Source organism: Vicia villosa, linkage group LG5, assembly GCF_029867415.1.
Source record: "Vicia villosa cultivar HV-30 ecotype Madison, WI linkage group LG5, Vvil1.0, whole genome shotgun sequence".
Classification (NCBI taxonomy): Eukaryota; Viridiplantae; Streptophyta; class Magnoliopsida; order Fabales; family Fabaceae; genus Vicia; species Vicia villosa.
Window position 1 is genome coordinate 18,420,874 of NC_081184.1, and position 18,666 is coordinate 18,439,539.

At 38.2% G+C, this 18,666-nt stretch overlaps 1 long non-coding RNA gene across 2 annotated transcripts; it reads left to right on the forward strand.

Moving 5' to 3' along the window:
- The first annotated feature begins 1,011 nt into the window (after nt 1-1,011).
- On the forward strand, nt 1,012-2,800 carry LOC131606363 (uncharacterized). 2 transcript variants are annotated; one of them, XR_009284818.1, is made up of 3 exons: nt 1,012-1,492; nt 1,572-2,097; nt 2,239-2,800. It is a non-coding gene; the product is annotated as an uncharacterized LOC131606363 (long non-coding RNA). The 2 variants fall into 2 exon arrangements; XR_009284819.1 differs by having other exon boundaries at nt 1,572-2,074.
- The last annotated feature ends 15,866 nt before the right edge of the window (nt 2,801-18,666 follow it).

Consider the following 18,666-nt stretch of genomic DNA (forward strand, 5'->3'; position numbering starts at 1 on the left):
CAAAGAAGTCCGGAATACTTCGCGTAAGCCATCATCAAGCATAGCCAGAAAGCATCGTCGTGAAAATAAATCACGAGCGACATGTGGTGCGTATCAGACACAACCACATAAGCAACCTGCAAGAGAAACACATGCCACACAATACAAAAACATACATCTTAATGAATGAGAGATCAGATGAATCGATCAGAAATATGTTCGTGTCCCACAAATAAAGTGGAACACAACACCAGTCAAGTCGCACCGGAAGCGAATTCGTGTCCCACAAATAAAGTGGAACACGAAGCAATCGAATCACAATCGAAGGCTATCTCAGAGTACCTTGCACATCTTAAGAATTAAATCAGTAATAACAAGGAAATGCTAACAAAGTCGCACAATTGAATTGCGAAACCAAAATAGAAGTGAAATTCTAATTAAATTCTAGAACAAAATCTAACAATAGCAAATTGTTTTTTTATGACATTTTCATCTAAAAGTTAGAACCAAACTATGTAACAAAGCATTTAAATCCTAACAAAGAAAATATTACATGTTTTTATATTTTTATCGTGCAAAAGCTAATCACACATAATTGTTTTTATAGCATTTTATTAAAGAATTAGAACTAAACTATGTAACAAAATAATCAAAATCTAACAAGAGAACACGTTTTTTATTATATTTTTTATCATGAAAAAGTCTAACAAATGTAATTGTTTTTATGACATTTTTTATTAACAAAAAGAAATAGGAAAAAAAAACTAAGACTAACATGTACATAAAATGGATCCAAGGGGTTTATGAGTGAAAATGTGGTGCAGAGACAGGCAAAGCCGCTGAGACCCAAGGGAATGGCCCAACAACTTGTTTTTTTACCAAAAGAGAGAGGCGCATGGGCCTTGGAGGGGTACGGACAACATCAAGGGCGCAGAAGGCCCAATGGATTCATTCACATCAGATTTTTATCAACACATTAATATCAAACCTTATGCTGTTTTCTAATCATACCAATTAATTCACATTAATCACTATCAATTCTATATTCACATCCAATTAATCTCAGTTAATCACAACAAAATCAATTAATATCCATAAGCTAAGATTTGCATGAAACTTAAAAGGGGATTAGGTTTTTATTACTTGTGACTATTGAAATTAAGAGTCTCAGCTCTCCCTCTCTGCTCAATCTCAGCGGCGGCCGGATCCTCTTCTCCGATCGGAGTTCTAACGACGCCACCGTGAATGTATCGACCATCCTCCTACGTCTCAACTTCCCTACACGATTCCTCTCGTTTTACTCTCAAACAGTTGTTCTCTCGATCACCTATGGCGGCGACGGCGGCCGGATTCATCTCACTTTCTCTCTGGTGTCTTTCGCACTTCCTCTTCTCCGACTACTTCCGACTTCATCTTTCATAGACCGCTTCTCATCTCGATTTATTTCTGTCGGAGGCGCTATGAACTTGTTGATGATGGAGAAAGAAATCCGAATAACAATCCACGAATTCAGGTAAGAGTCTATCCTTTTGCTTTTCCTTCTTTTTGAATTTTGCGATTCATCATCGTTTGCGTTCTTGTTGAAAATCCAGTGACGTTGCAATTGTTGAATCACGTGGATATTCGTTGAACATTGCCGATTGAAGATGATGATTGAAGGTTATAGGTTCTTGCGGTTTCAAAGCAGGAAGACGAAGATGAATACGATGCCGTTTAGATGTTGTTACGGCGTTGATGCGAAGCAATTCAGAGAGAATTCCGAGAGTGATTTTTCTGAGTTTTTGACGGAGAACTGAGTGAGTTTGATTGAATGTGACGAACACGCTTCAGAGGGAGAGAAAGAGAGTTTGTTACATTTTTCTTGTTTTCATTTTCTGTTATGCAGGCGAGTCCTTTTCTGATTTTTGGTTATCTTCTTTTTTGTGAATTTTCTCAGTTTCTGCTACAGGTTTTTGTTGAAGATTGAAGGAGATCATGATTTTGTGAAATAGATGAAGAATATGGATGAAGAGGTGGAGATTGAAGAGAGTATCTGTTGATTTACGTGAGATGATTTTGTTCTCCTCTCCTTTGTTGCAGAGAATCGAAGAATGAAGTGAGCGTTTCCGTTATGATGTGGTTGAGTCCTCTTTTTTTTTTTCGATTCTGTTGCGTATTCTCCCCTTTTGTTTTCTCTTTTTCTGATATGTATTTTCTACTGCGGTTTAATTTCGAATCGGTTTTGTGTAACTTTGTGTTGCGGTTCGGTTCTTTTTGCAGGTATTTGGTTTACAATATGCAGAACCGGTCTTGGCTTGGTGCGACGAACATGATATGGCTTGTAACTTGAAGATGGCAAAGAATTGGATCGAGAATTGGCATAGCACGAAGATTAGCGCATGGGCTTGGGGACAATTTTGATGTAATTTTTTATGGTTTTGTAAATGGGCTTTTGTAATTTAGATATGTATGGACTTTTGAATATTTTCTTGTAATGAACATGGACTTGGATTTTAGTAAAGGGATTTGAAATGAATATATGGACACTTGAACAATTGAGTGATTGTTTGAAATGGAACATTGTTGACTAATGACATTTCTTTTTCATTTTGAATGAACTTGATGAATCTTGAGATCATGTCTTACAACCTTGAATCACGTTGAACTTTGCTTTTGTAACATGAACTCCAAATAATTCATACTTCAATCCGATTAAGCACGAACCTTAAGAACTCCCGCCCCCAAGTAATCACTAATGAACTGAATCCTCAATCTAATGAAAGTTGGTCCTTGATTCTCCAACCATCAATGGTTTACATTTCGACCAACCAATCAACTTGAAAGAAAGAACAATGATGTCTTGATGAACAAAAGTATCTTGCACGAAACTTTAATAAAAGAATCAATTAGATCATCAAATCAAATTCACCCTCGAATCATGAGGACCCTAATTCACTCTCAATTCCTCAATTCAAAACAAACTTGTACGATAAGCCAATAAATTGAAAGTACAATGGCGTCTTGAACACAATACTCTTCTTCAACTCATAATCTTGCACCATGACTCAGTATCTTTCGCAATTCACCTCACAAACCCCTTGACTTAACAATCTCAAAACAATAGAAACTCTTTAATTTTTCTTGATTTTTGAACGACGAAATAAACGTCGTTGATAACTTATAGCACGATGAAGAGGGAAATTTTTGGGGTGCAACACACATCCATGATTTATCTGCTAAAAGGAAGCTTTAAAACAAGTATTGTATCTTGGATGCTGTGAAGATTTATCTTACTCGCGATTCGCTTGGACACCAAAGATTGTTATTTGGCCGCGTTTTACCATGAGTAAGTATATATTAATTGATGTTTTCATTTATAAAACAATTTTATCCATATTATTCATTATTCTAAATGTTTATGCAGGCGGCATTTATACCTACTAGTCATATGTCCGAAGAAAATACTATAGTTGTGTTATGCTCGTTTCACTCTAAACTTCCTGATGTCGTGATAACTCTTTGAATGGGTAAGTGGTATTATTTTCAATACTCATATTTAACTTTATAATTGAATAGTTTTTATTCATGTTTAATTTTAACCGGCATGTGTAGAGCGATGGAGGAATTTAATGCATGCAGAAAGAATCGTATTGGTCAAAAGCCACGTTATGTTAAACCAAAAGTAAATATATTAATTGTGGTTTTTGACATTATATTAATTGTGTGTATTAGTGTTACAAAAATAAATCAAATGTATTTGTTGTTTGCAAAACAACCTGACGGCTATTCTTGTGGATACTATGTTATGAGATATTTGCTACATATTGTCTCCGAATGCATTACAATTGGATGGATGAAGAATAAGGTATTAGCTTAATCCATACATACACACATATGTATACTTATAAGTTAATGTTTTTTGTTTTTTGCTTATCATACTTTAAATTTTGTTCTAATTATAGGAGCTTAGCACCCAAACACCATACTCGAAAGAAGAAATTGATAGCATTCGATCACGTTGGGCCAGTTTATTCTTACCTTGTTATGAACTTGTACAACAACAATAGTTTTCTTGGCTGCTGTAATCTTAATTTATATATGAACAAAGGTTTTGTTATTTTGATGTGCAAATATGTAAGGTTTTGTCATTTTGATGTGCAAATATGTAAGGTTTTGTCAAATAATTTCTGATTGATGTTAAATTTTATGGAAATGATCTATATGATATTAGTTTTCAATCCAACGGTGGGTTTTGTTATACGAATATGCGGTAAAGAGTTTTCAAAAGTGTCATGTTACCCCTAAGATGTTATCCCTAAGATGTTACACCCTAAGATGTTACACCCGAAGAGTTACACCACGAGTTACACTCGCTTAATAACTTCACATCGGATAAATATTTTTTAAAATCAATTATTGGATTGAAACATACTATCATATAGATCATAGCTATACAGTTTGAGATTAATCTATGATAATTTATTATACAAAATTTGACACCTTGGTGTCATTTGATCATATATATATATATATATATATATATATATATATATATATATATATATATATATATATATATATTCAACACCTTGAACTAAGGCACATAATTAGTACAATGAAAATTGTGAGTACTATAACAAATTCAAAATATGTTTTGACTGCAGAACCACAATGGAAGGGTAAACATATATATTCAACACCTTGAACTAAGGCACATAATTACTACAATGAAAATTGTGAGCACTATAACAAATTCAAAATATGTTATGACTGCAGAACCACAATGAAAGGGTAAACATGAACACGACATAGAATGACAGCGAAAGGATGGATAGAGGTCACTTAGGATTTCAGATTTGATACTATCAAGAAATATCTAAATGAAATTAAGTCGGGTTGCCTGTTAGAAGAAAGGCCAACATAAAACCCACAATTGGGCTTAAAATGCCATATCAGGAAATAAATAAAAGAGAATTTCTTACCCCACCCCTTGGAGTTCTTAGGCACCATATGCCTGTCCAAAAATACCCCTTGCTTCCAGATATGGATCTCCAGACGCACCTTTTTTATACTCAACGTCAAAATATTTTGTAGATGCATATACGAAATATGTCTGTATGTATATTTACGGATGAAACCAGAAACACAAAACCAGAAAATCAACATTGCAACGATAAAAAAAACATTCATAAAATAAAATCGACATTAGATTGATGATTTCAACAGAAAATTAAATATTACATTTCAATAGCCCGGTGGACGCTCGCACGTCTCTAAGATTTGCTTGACCGTTCTTCAGACTGTCGCTACCTACTCGTGCAAGATTTTCTCTTCGAAACCGAAATACGTTCGCCACATTGCCAAAATATCCTCTTGGTTCTTGAGCTCAAAGTTGTTATAAACGACGTTCCCTTTGTTGTCAACTGAAAGTGAACTATACTCGAGCTTCACAACCATTCTTTTGTCTTCGTAAGGTAGGCAGTTATGGATATCTTCAATGATACCGCCAAGCAAGGTGTAATCGTTGAGTTTGAACGTCTGCCCTGGTGTTTTGTCGTCGGCGTAGAAGACACTTGCGACCTACCAACGGATGTTGATATCATATTGAGACATTTTTGTGTTTGTGTGAAAGACAACATAAGAACCCCAAAATTTGTAGAAAACCTAAGCGAATGTGGACCACCCATTTTCTGTCACACTTCTTTTCGTATACATATCCACGGAAAGATCCCAGATATATCTATGGAAAATTTCCTGGAACTGCAACTTAAGAACTTTCCATTGATACATCTACAGAACTTTTGCTATTATAATTTTACAGCAGAACAGAATAATAAGGAAACTGAGTATATGTCAAATTGTAAAAATTTATCATATTGCAATGTTAAAAAGTGAGTATATTACACTTCCAGAATTCATAACAAATCAAAACAATTGTCGCCGGCTAAATCTATTAGTGGTTCCATCTTGGACTTTTCCGCATTCGATTACTTTTCAATGTTTTCCAATCTTTTGAATTTGTGCATCCTATCACCTAAACGATTCGGCCACATCTCGGCATTTACGCTACAATAAGTCGCCCATTCCGGTGATGTAGGTGGTATCGGGCATCCTGGTTTCATGTAAAATTGTACAAAATGACTTGATTTTGCAAGCCATCTAATACACGTGATGCAATCATTTGGATTTCTAGATGGTACGGTGCAGAGCGGATAAGAGGTTTCTGAAAACCCGTATCGCGTCAAGTCAATGCACACCCTATCATATGTACATGCAATAAGATGTCCCATTTTCGAGAACCTCATCCATTTTGACACCGGTGCGTGACCGCTCAACCAGGGAACAAGAGATTCATAAACCACTTGAAATTTATCTTTCTCTCCATACAACCGCGTGTACGATTCTTTATGCATCTTCAAATCTTAGATAAGTTTATGACGGGCAAGCGCATTGTAAGTTCTATGTTTTAGGATTGGCTTACTGTTTACGGTGATTTCCGGTAAACAACCGCTAGTCTTCCAAACTATAATAAATATGATTTGGTTACTTGCAGGATCGACTAGATTGATCCTAGGACACATAGTCAAGAAGATTGTTATCAATGTTCATTTGAATCATATTCGTAATTTGTCCTCTTCGATGAGTATTGTTCGATTCAAGAATCTTGGTAATTGCTTCGTTATATGTAATTATAACTTCAACAAGAAAAATAAATAACATAACATATGAAACTTAAAAATTGTTAAAACATAAAGAATCTTAAACTGCAGAAACGTTAAGGACTTTAAAAGTAAATGATCATGAAAGTAAATTCGAAATTAAAATAAAGATACAGGAATGTAAATGACAAGAAATAAATGGAATGCAGTAACTCAGAAATGTATTCGAAAATGAAATACAATACACATGTATTAAAATGGTGGTGTCATACGTACATTTTCTCAGCAAACTCTTTCTCGTAACACTTGATACTTGAGTAAATATGTGAGTGATTTGTACAAAATGAACACACGGAATCCTAACATAAAGACCCCTATTTATACTAGTTTCGACCTTAACGGTCCTACACTAATCTGCTGCCACGTTTCTCATCAGAACTTCCAGCGAAGCCATCTGTATTTGGACAGTTACGATACTGTCTTCGAATTTCAAATCTTCCCGCCTGAGTCCGTCTTCGACGCGTGGCAGTGTAAAAACACTATGAAAACACGCTAAGTAGTAACACTTAAATATATACTTTATAAATTTTGTCTAAGTCCCGAAGACATATGCTTTCATTAGTCTTTCAGTGTTCACTATCTTCAACGAACTTAGAAGTCTGTATCTTCGAGGCATGACCATCAGTAGCCATTCTTTCACTTTTTAAGGGATGGCCATCAGTAACCATCTTTCCTTCGATTCTCAACTCCTTCGAAGGACAAACAATATAAAACGAAATCTTCAGCTAACAAATTGCCCCCAATAAATGCCTGTTTCGAGAATCAACAGAAATAGGCGTTTCTTGTCATTATAAGATTTCGTTTTTATGATCTTTGAAAGTTCCAAGACTGCTGACTAACGTCATAATCACTGATAACACTGTTTCCGAAACGTCTTGTCATTTTCAAAGATGTCTTCTCATGACTTACATTCCCATGTTTTAACCTTACTTACTGATCATTATTCCTATATACTAGGAGTAAGGCTAACTTATTCAACCGCCGTTGGATTAAATCACCAACCGCCATGTGTCTCTCGGGTTTTACCCAAAAGATTTAAAAGGGTTTCCGTTAAACCTTTAAATATTTGACCTTGTGCCTTTATACCACCTTCCATTCATCTTCTACACCGAGAAAACTAAGAATATCTTCACTCTTTCTAAAATCTTGCTCTCTTTAGCAAAAACTCTTCCATGGCTTCATCTTCAAATGTTCTTCAACCCGCTGTGAAGCTCCAATCAACAACACGTTCTGGGGAACGAGAGTTCGTTCCAAACCCTAATACTGAAGAAATACGCGCAATCTACGCTTCCCAGGTAATCATACCTTTTGATCTTTCTGGAAAAACTCTTGCCTTTATGGGTCCGTTACCGAGTGAAAATATCCAATCCGTGAATAAGTTTTTCCCTGCTTACTATAAAACTAGACCAATAGTTAGCAAAGTTAGGATAGATGAAGACGGTCGTTCTCCTTTAGGCAAATCTACTAATGTAGAGAAAACTTCAACTGCAACCCCTTTAGCTTTAGCCAAAATTAGGTTAAACTATATGACCAATTCTGTAAAAGTGTTTAGGTCATTTCCTTTAGCCAAAGATCCTGATTTGTATTATGCTTGGCTAGAAAAGGTAGAGAAACAAAAAGGATCCTTTTGGAAATCGTTAGGGATATACGATTTGATCCAACTGTCAAAAACAGGTTTAGAATACAACCAACCCATGTTAGTAGCAGCGGTTCATTTCTGGGATGCTTCTCACAATACCTTCCATCTTCCCTGTGGAATGGTTACCCCCACGCTTTTTGATGTGGCTGCTATTACGGGACTTCGACCAACTGGAGAAACCTTTGATCCCAATGACATGGATAATGACACTATAGGTTTCAACGATTCGCAAGTTACTTACACGGCATTCATCCAGAAACACCATATTACCACCGAAGCGACAGTATCTGACGAAGAGCATATTGCTTTTCTAGCATTATGGCTCTCACGGTGCGCCTTCTGCTCAAGATCTATCCAGGTTGCAAAGAGGTACCTTTGCATGGCTAATCAGTTGCATGCTGGTAGAAAACTCAACCTCAGCCAACTACTTCTAGGGTCTCTTTACGAAAACCTTAGTGAAGCTGCGAATCTTACCAAGAATTTTAAATCTGGCAGTTTACTTTATGCTGGTCCTTTTTGGTTATTGCAACTGTGGCTCAATGCCACATTCGAAACTTATCTTCCTTTTCGAGGAGATGTCAATGAGGAAGATAGCACAATCAAAAATCGAACTATAGAAGGGACCAGGTTAGCTTACCTAACTCCAAAAGAGGAAATGGGAAAGCTTCATGAACATTTCTTGGCGTATTCAATGATGTTTGCTCGGCGTGATCAGTTCGATCCTTCCATGGCCCCATTTGTACACAGAATAATAGGTCCTGAATGGTTTACTCGAAAATTTCCACCAACATCTCAAGATCAGCAAACTGAATCCATGGAAATTTGGGAAGCTTTTCTGACTCCAAGATTATTTTCCCACCGTCTTCGACCATCAAAGGGTCAATGTATCCTCATGTGTTATCAACCAAATTTGGTCTCGAGGCAGTTTGGGCTAACTCAAATAACACCCAAGTGCTTATATGAGAAAAGGAACCATATGTGTTTCCACACTCTGTATTTGACTGAAGAAGAATGTGAACAAAAAATCGACAAATACGTTGACGTCACCAATCTTTCTCCTATTCCCTTTGAACCTTCTTTTTACTCTACACCAGATTTCCATCAATGGTGGACAGAGTATTATAGCTCTCAAATTTTTGATGCTGATAGCCTTGCTCAAGAACTAACCGCAGCTTTCACTGATGTGCAGGAGAACTTCAAAAAAGGTACTTCAACTCATATTAAAGAAATCCAAGCTTTTCAAAAATTCTTTGAAACTATCTATAGGCCTGATGATCTTAGTCGGACCGTTCGTGAGGCTGCAATCGCTTTGCGCGAAAAGTTTTCCACCAAACTAAATAAATTGAAATTGCCCTCGTATGTTCGACCAGAACTACGTTATGAAGTGGCTTTCAAACTTCATCCTCCAAAATTCCCTCCACTACCAAGTGCTGATTTTGGTGTGGCTCTAAGTCCTCCTTTCCCAGACTGGTTTGTGTGTGGGAATGCTCTCAAAATTCTTCGAGAGAGTACTAAAAAACGCGCTGAACGAGTGGTCCCGACTAAGCATACCTTGGATACTTTCAAAGGACATCTTCATATAGATCTTAAACATGTCCGTGTCCTGACTCCAATACCTGAAGGTTTGAATTAAGATAATCTTTTTCGACTGACTTTTCTTTTCTTTTACTGATATACTGATTTCAGTCTCAACTACAGCTGTTGCACGAAGGAGGAAGATTAAAGAAGCTTCTGCCCCAAAAGAGTCTGAGACATCTAAAAGCGACAAACCAAACGAAAGTGATTCGATCGTCACGGATAAGAAGCCCACGGTAAATACTTACCTCATACTCTAAATCTTGTACAATTCTGTGATTGGTACTCATCTTTCTCATCTTTCACTTGCCAGAGCTCGAAACCCCCAACGGGTTCGAAGCGTAAAGCTTCTTCGACCAATGCCTCAGATGGTGAAGACAAATCTCCTCCTCAAACTAGACAAGGACAGAAAAAGAAACACAAAGCTGTTACCCCTTCAAGAAAAGGGAAAAAGGCAAGTCCTTCAAAAGCTGCTTCTCCTGGCAATAAGGCGTCTTCTGAAGAGTCTCCTTTGATGACTGCCAGCAATGCTCTTGTTTTGGAAAGTCATAACTCAAGCCCAGACAATAATCCACCCAAGGTATCTTGCGTTTGTCTTACATATTATCTTGTAATCTTAACTAACTAATTGCACTGGCATTTTACCTTGTTATTGCAGGATGATGCTGGCACTGCTACTTCTGGTTTCAAAGACCCTGGCCTCACCATTGATGTTGATAAACTTTATGGTAATTGTTAAATTTCAACTTTCGTCAATTAAAACTTTCGAAGGCTTAACCTCACGATTAACTTGGCTTCGTTCGAAACAGATACTTCTCAAGCTAGAACCCATGTTCTCTCACCAGTCTTCGAAGACGTTAGGCCAATTGCCACTATATTGCCTAATGAGCCAATCGAAGAAAGCCAATCTACTGACGAATCCCCACCTACTCATCAAGGCAAAGATTTGGAAGAGGATCATCCATTCTCCGGCAGCGACAATGTGAACCAGCAATCTCATGGCAACGAAGATTCTGCATCGGAAAAAGATGCCATGGAGGAGATTTCTCAACCAGAAAAACCAATTTCTCAAGGAACTTCGACTCCCGATGTAAAAACTATTCCTGAGACAACTTCGACGCCTGCTCCTACGAAGCCTACTCCTTCGGAGCTTGAACAACTTAAACAAACTGATCCTCTTGGGTTCCTAAGGGCTATCATGAATGTGAATACTTCTTCACTTTCGGAGCCTGATGTCTCTCCGGCTGTAACTGCAGATTCTAGTGACAAGGAAGATACTTCTAATCTTCTTCGACAGATAAAAGAGAGATTCTTTGGGGTCAATCTTGTAGATGTTCTCAACCGGGACCCTGTTAAAAGCTACAACTTAAATCAACTTTTAAGGAAAGTAGATTTGCTTCAAGTTTCCCCAGAAGTCTCAGAGATGATTGTTCTGCTAGGCTCTCTCCTTGAACAACTCCAAGCTGACATTCTTCGAAAGCAAAACGTCGAGAAAGAATTATCTGAGATAGTGGCCTCTCATGACTCTTCATGGAATTCTGCTGTGGAAGCCACAAAACAAGGTGAAGCCCTCAAGCTTAAACATTCGGCGAATCAAAAAGCCATTGATGAATATGAGAAGAAAATCAGCTCCTGGAAACAAGAAATAAAAATGCTCGAGGGCAAGATAAAGGAAGCTCAAAGTAGCCAAGCAGCCCTCCAAGAATCTAACCAACAAGATTTGCTCGAAGTGGTGCAGTCAGGAATCAAACATTTCGAGACTGCACAGAAGTTAGTGCCAGAGATCGAAAAGTTGAAGAAACAAAGGGCACTAATTGAACTTCGAATGTCCTCATGGGAAACTCAATATCTGAAGATCAAAAGGGATCTCCCTGAGGACTTTAGCTAGATGTCTTCAATCTTGTTTCATTTGTTGGATTTTTATTTTGTAATCGAGACATATAATATTTGTACGCCTGACTCCCATTTCTATCTATAATATTTGCTTGCATTAATTTTAACAAATCTTTCAATTTTCTGCCAAATATATCTTTAGATTTCCTACAGTGCTTTTATTAAATACAACATGTAGAACCTGAACATCCTTCGCAGCACTCTTGCCTCTAGACTTGACGTTTCCACTTCTTCTAGCCATAATCATTATTAAAAGTGACGTCATTTTCTCCAAAACGTCGGTTTTTAAGACGTGCGTGCATCAGTTTAATGATTACTTCTCAACTTCCAAGGGCGGGAAACGGCGGAGGCCATAACTTCTTACTTTGAAAAACGAACCGCAGTCTAATCACTCATTAAAAATGTAAAACCAACCTTCAGTATTCTCCTTCTATATAAAGGGTTCCATATCACTTTTATTTCTTCATTCAAGTATTTCTTCCCCAAACCAAAACACAGAAAAAAAAAAAACACAACTCTTTCCTCTCAAACACCATTTTTCCCTGAAATGGCTGGAATTCTCTCCTTTAACGATCTCAAAGCTCTCATCAAGGGTGAGTTCAGACTTGATGAGGATGAACTCGTTCGTCATTTCATTAACATTGAAAATCTCTTTGCTAATCAGGAACTGAACTTCTACTTTGAGGAAGTCCTGGAGGGTGCCATCTACCATAATATGGTGGCAGAGTTTTGGATGAATGCGTCTTTACGCATGGACCCTGAAGGTAGAGCCACCATTGATTCATCCGTTCGACATGCTCACCTTAGCATTACCCCCACCACTATTGCCAATCTCATAAGATGCAATAACTCCGGAGCAACTTTTGATGATAATGTTTTCAGCATGACTACTCATATCATGTTGAGAACACTCATGGATAGTGATCGCTACAGCGCACAAACCATCAGGATTTGGCATCAAATGCTCGTAGGCAACTTTCAACCTCGGGTGATTGATGAGAATAACATCATGGTTGAAGATCTGGAGTTTATTCTCTGTGGTATTCGGGGAAGAAAGATTAACATACCTTTGATGATCTTCAAAGGTCTTGTCAAAGCTGTAGCTATCGGCGTGGACCGTCGAGAAAGTGTAACTTGTCTTCCATACGGGAGACTCCTTAGTTACATTTTTCTCAAGAAAGGCGTAGTGAGAAGAATGCGTGATTCTGGGGCTAGGGACATGTTCGAAGCTGAACCTGTTCCTGTGCTATCTCTGGAAGGTCTAGACGCCAGAATTAATTAGCGAGTCTAGGTTTAATCTTTTTATATGTCTATGCCTTCCTCTCTTTTTGTAATCTCAGATCCTATTTCTGGATCTTTTTGTAATGAAATGTATTTCCATGCTTGCAATGAAAGGAATATTTTGGTGTTTTGATTTTTCTTTCCATAATTCTTTCTGATTCTAAAGCCATTTTGATCAATGTGAAGTATATTTTGACACATGCCTGACCATTTTGGCTTTTCGTAGTACTTTGAGTGTCTACGTCTTTGCAATCTTTACTTCATGCATGCTAGGTTTATATCTCTTCAAGTATTTCCCGTTTACTCTTAAGATCCTGCGATCTTCTGCTAACTCTTCAATTTCGTAGGCATTGTTCGAGAATACTTTTAAGATTCGAAAGGGTCCTTCCCAATGTGGGGACCATTTACCAAGTGCCTGATTCTTTCGATCTATAGGTAGAATAACTTTCCAAACTAGATCATTATTAACAAAAGTTTTACCTTTCACCTTTTTGTTATATGCTCTGGACACTCTTTCTTTTTGCCTCTTTATCATTTCCAATGCTCGAAGCCTGTCTTCGTCCAAATCTACTAACTCGTTCATCATTAATTCCCAGTATACGTTGGGAGGAATGTCTGCTTGCCTTTGTATTCTTACTGATTGCAAACATATCTCAATTGGAAGTACTGCGTCATGTCCAAACGTTAACTGAAAAGGAGTTGTATTTGTGGCTTCTTTTGGAGATGTTCGACAAGCCCAAAGTGCCTGATCTAAAGTCTTATGCCAATTCTTGGGTTTCTTTCCTATATGTTTCTTAATAAGGCCAATTATTACTTTATTTGCTGCTTCAACCTGGCCATTTGCTTGAGCATAATAAGGTGTAGAAGTAAATAACTTGAAACCTATTTCTCTGGCAAAGTCTTGCATTTTTCGTCCAGTAAAGACTGATCCCTGATCCGTTGTTATGCTTTCTGGGATTCCAAACCTATATATAATATGTTTTTGAATAAACTCAATCACAGCCTCTTGATCCACATTTGCCAGCGGTATTGCTTCGACCCATTTTGTGAAATAGTCTATTCCCACCAAAATGTATCTTTGACCTTTAGAGGACTTGGGGTGAATTTCTCCAATCAAATCTAGTGCCCATCCCCTAAAAGGCCATGGTTTTACTATCGTACTTAGTTCGTTTGCTGGGGCGTGTTGGATACCTGCGTGTTCTTGGCATTCTTGGCACCCTTTTGCAAATTCTATGCAATCTTTTAACATCGAAGGCCAATACATCCCATATCGAAACAAAAGCCATTTCATTTTGTGCCCTGCTTGATGTGCACCACATGCCCCACTATGTACGTTCGACAGAGCCAAGTATGCTTCTGCTTCTCCCAAGCATTTTAACAATACCCCTTCAGGAGTTTTCTTGAACAATTCATTTCCCATCAGATAATATGACAGGGCTCTATACTTGATTTTTCTGTCTGTATCCGTCGAAGGATTTTTCAGATAGTTAATAATTGGACTCCTCCAATCTGTGTCTGTTAATGAATCTATATTCAGTACCTCGAATTGTTCTTTGTTGGCATAACCCAATCGTGAGTTCTCCAGATCACTTGGCGAAAGTTTAGTAAACATTGCTCTTCCTCTTACTTCAATCAATTCTTCCAACTTTTCTTTTGATACTTTATATCCTGAGGCTAATTGTGCCAAGTCGTTTGCTTCCTGGTTATTCACTCTTGATACGTGTTTTAATTCCACATATTCAAATTTCTTGAGTAGCCTATTTGCAATAACAAAATACATGATCAAATTCTCTTTGATACACTTGTACTCTTTTGTCAATTGCTTGATGACCAATTCGGAGTCTCCTTTAATTTCGACTCTGGTTGCCCCCAATTCTAACAAAGCCTCAAGTCCAGCAATCAATGCTTCATATTCAGCTTCATTATTGGAGCATAATGGACCTTCAATTTTATACTTGAGCTTTGTTGGAATTCCATCAGGAGAAATTATCAATATTCCAACACCAGTACCCTCTCTATGTGTTGAACCATCGAAATATAACTTCCAAGGTTTTAAATCCACATAATGCTGATGATTCTCAACCACCGCATGGTCAACAATGAAATCTGACACAATTTGACCTTTCATTGCCTTGAGAGGCTGAAATATTAATGAATATTCAGTAAGGGCTAAAGCCCACTTGCCAATCCGACTGTGTAGTATTGGCTTAGATAACATGTGTTTAATAACATCACAATGAGATGAAACGTAGACGTCAACTGGCTTTATATAATACTTAAGTTTGATACAAGAGAAATACAAACAAAGGCAGAGTTTTTCTATATCAGTATATCTAGTCTCTGCATCATTGAGTACTCTACTTAAGTAATAAATGGCTCTTTCGATGCCGTTCTCATCTTCTTGGGCTAACATGCTGCCTATTGTTTTATCTGATGCTGAGATATACAGGCGCATGTGCTTCTTCCCATTCGGGGGAATGAGAATTGGTGGACACGTCAAGTATTGCTTTATTTGATCGAAAGCTTCTTGATGTTCTGCACTCCATTCGAACTTTCCTTGCTTAAGCCGTAATAGGGGCGAGAAAGCTTGGGTGCGTCCACTTAAGTTAGAGATAAATCTTCTCAAGAAATTTATCTTACCCAATAAAGACTGCAATTCTTTCTTCGTGGATGGAGACTTGGTTTCCATAATGGCTTTTGTCTTGTTTTGGTTGATTTCTATCCCTTTTTTGTGGACTACGAAACCCAAGAAATCACCTGCCTGCACAAAGAAAGCACATTTAAGGGGATTCATCTTCAAGCCATATTTCCTCATTCTTTCGAATGATTGGCTTAGATGATCAAGATGACTCATACCCGAGGTAGATTTTACCACGATGTCATCTATATACACTTGCATGAATGTTTCTATAAAGTCATGAAATATAGAATTCATTGCTCTTTGATAAGTTGCCCCAGCGTTTTTCAGACCAAAAGGCATCACAATCCATTCGTAAGTGCCTATTGCTCCTGGGCAACGAAATGCTGTCTTGGATACATCATCTTCTGCTATAAAAATTTGATTGTATCCTGAATATCCATCTAACATGCTCAAATACTCAAAACCTGCGGCTGAGTCTACTAGCATTTCTGCTACAGGCATAGGATACTCATCTTTAGGAGTAGCTGCATTAAGGTCACGAAAGTCTATGCATACTCTTAATGAGCCATTATTTTTAATTACAGGTACTATATTAGCAATCCACTCGACATACCTTGTAGTTCGGATAAATTTGCAACGCAAGAGTCTTTCGACTTCTGTCTTAATCTTCGAGTGAATCTCTGGCGCGAATCTTCTGGGAGTTTGCTTTATTGGCTTCTTCCCTTCTTTTATTGGTAATTTCAATTCGACTAAGTCTCTTCCGAGACCAGGCATCTCATCATAATCCCAAGCAAAACAATCTCTGTTGTCTTTCAACATTTTGATGATCGTTGCTTTCAACTCAGGCTCTAGTTTCGCGCTGATGTATGTTATTCTCTTTTGATCATTGTCTCCAAGATTTACTTCTTCAAGAGGATCTTGGGCCAACATCTTTATGTTCGACGCCATTGGGTCTTTCTCGAATCCCAAAGGTTCTTCGTCGTATATTGCATCTAACCTCTGACTTGGTTCTTCTCTTATGATCTCTTTAACTGGAGCCGTGTCTTCAGGGAATTCGAAACTCGTACGTATCTCCAATTCTGTTGTTCCTTCCTTGATTGGAACTGTATCTATCTTTGTACTTGATAGTTCGGCTTCGAGAGCCGCCTTTCTTTTGTTCTCGGCCACATAGGCCGAAATCTTTTCGAAGAACACAGACTCAGACATTATTAACGTCATCATCCCAGCCTGTTGGCCGTACTGTCTGATAATTCTCCAATGGTGCTGTATCTGGTGGTCCATCCATGATCTCTCTATCCCATTGGAATCCATTTGGATGCAAAGTCAAATAGTACAATGCATTTCTATTTGGAGCATACATCTCTTCAGCAGCATGACAAGGACCTATGTTTGCCAGGTTCCTATCGAAGTTGGTTCTATTTACCTGGTTGACTTCAGCCATGTAGTAACTCTGATCACCTTCGATATTCTCCACTATACAATCTTTTCTCCAAATCGTCACCCTCTGATGCATTGTTGAGGGTACAGCTGCTACACCATGAATCCATTCTCTACCAAGCAAAAGGTTGTAGTTTGCTTTTGCTGGTATAACCATAAACATGGTTGGCCTCGTAACTGAGCCTACTGTCAAATTGACTTGAACAACTCCCAGTGTTTGTCCTATTTTGCCTTCATAATTAGATAAGACCATGTTATGTGGCCTTATATCTGTATCGAACATACCAATTCTTTTCAGCATATATTGAGGCATTAGATTCACTGCTGCTCCTCCATCAACTAAGACCTTATTAATACCAACATTCTCAATCTTCGCCCTGATGTAAAGTGGCTTCAAATGGTTTCGCATACCCTCATCTGGTCTTTCGAAGAAAGCATTCTGTTCTTCTACTGCACCATTATTCAGCACATAGTAACACACAGGTCTGTGTTTTGTCATTTCTTCGATATCAGCCTCTTCGCAGTCTTCTACTTCAACTTCCTGGTTAAACTCGTGAGGGAGTACGGATACTACATTACAATTAAGATTTATGGATGACACTCCATCAGAATCAAAATCATTTGTCATTCTATCTTCTTCTTTCCAAGAATTTGAACGCATCTTCTCTTCTTCATCTAAGAGTTTCTCAGCTTCGAACAACCTGCGTTCCACCGGAGGTTTGTTTAACTTTGCCCCCTGGTATGAGACTTGGTTGCTACTAGATTCTCCAACTTCTCTTGGCCTGTATTCCTTCTGAGACTTTTTTATCCTTTGATGCCTTCTCCACTGGGATCGAGACATAGGATTTTTTCCCTTATAATTCTCCAATCGATTCGCCTCTCGATTTGGTCTTTGAAATTGTTTCCTATATGCCATTGCAGTTCTTCCTCCTTGGTCCCAGCTTCGCCATTTGTTGGTTCTTGCATTAGCTTGTATCCACCTATCCCTGGGTGCATTCGCAGGGACTTTGAAAGTCACTCTTCGAGCTCTACGGTGTGGACTATCAGGCCTCTTTGTCGGAGTCCATATGTCGAAACCATAAAGGTTAGGACGCAACCCCTGAGTTTCCCTACTCATATGGCAGTATATGCGTTCGAATGATCGTGCGAGTCTTTCATCATAGACTGCCCCACATCTGGGACACAGAGCAACTTCAGTGTTTCCTTTGTGGCATCTGACCAAAAATCCTACCAAGCTTTCATCCATCTTTGGATATAGTTGTAGCAGGGGATTTGGCTCTCTTCCTGGATGTTCCCATCTTTCGCGCCGAGCCCTCTCGAAGTTGGCTTCGACTCTTCGATTCAGCATGATCGAGCACCTTGGACACATCCATTGCTTACCACCGCTTCTCTCGTGACATTTCCAAAGATATTCTTTGAGGCTTTCAGTTTTTTGTGGAGCTTCGATGCCCCCATTTTGCCTTGTTAACCAAGTCTCTAATTCGCCAAACTCAGACACTGGGCGTCTGGCACTGACCATGTTA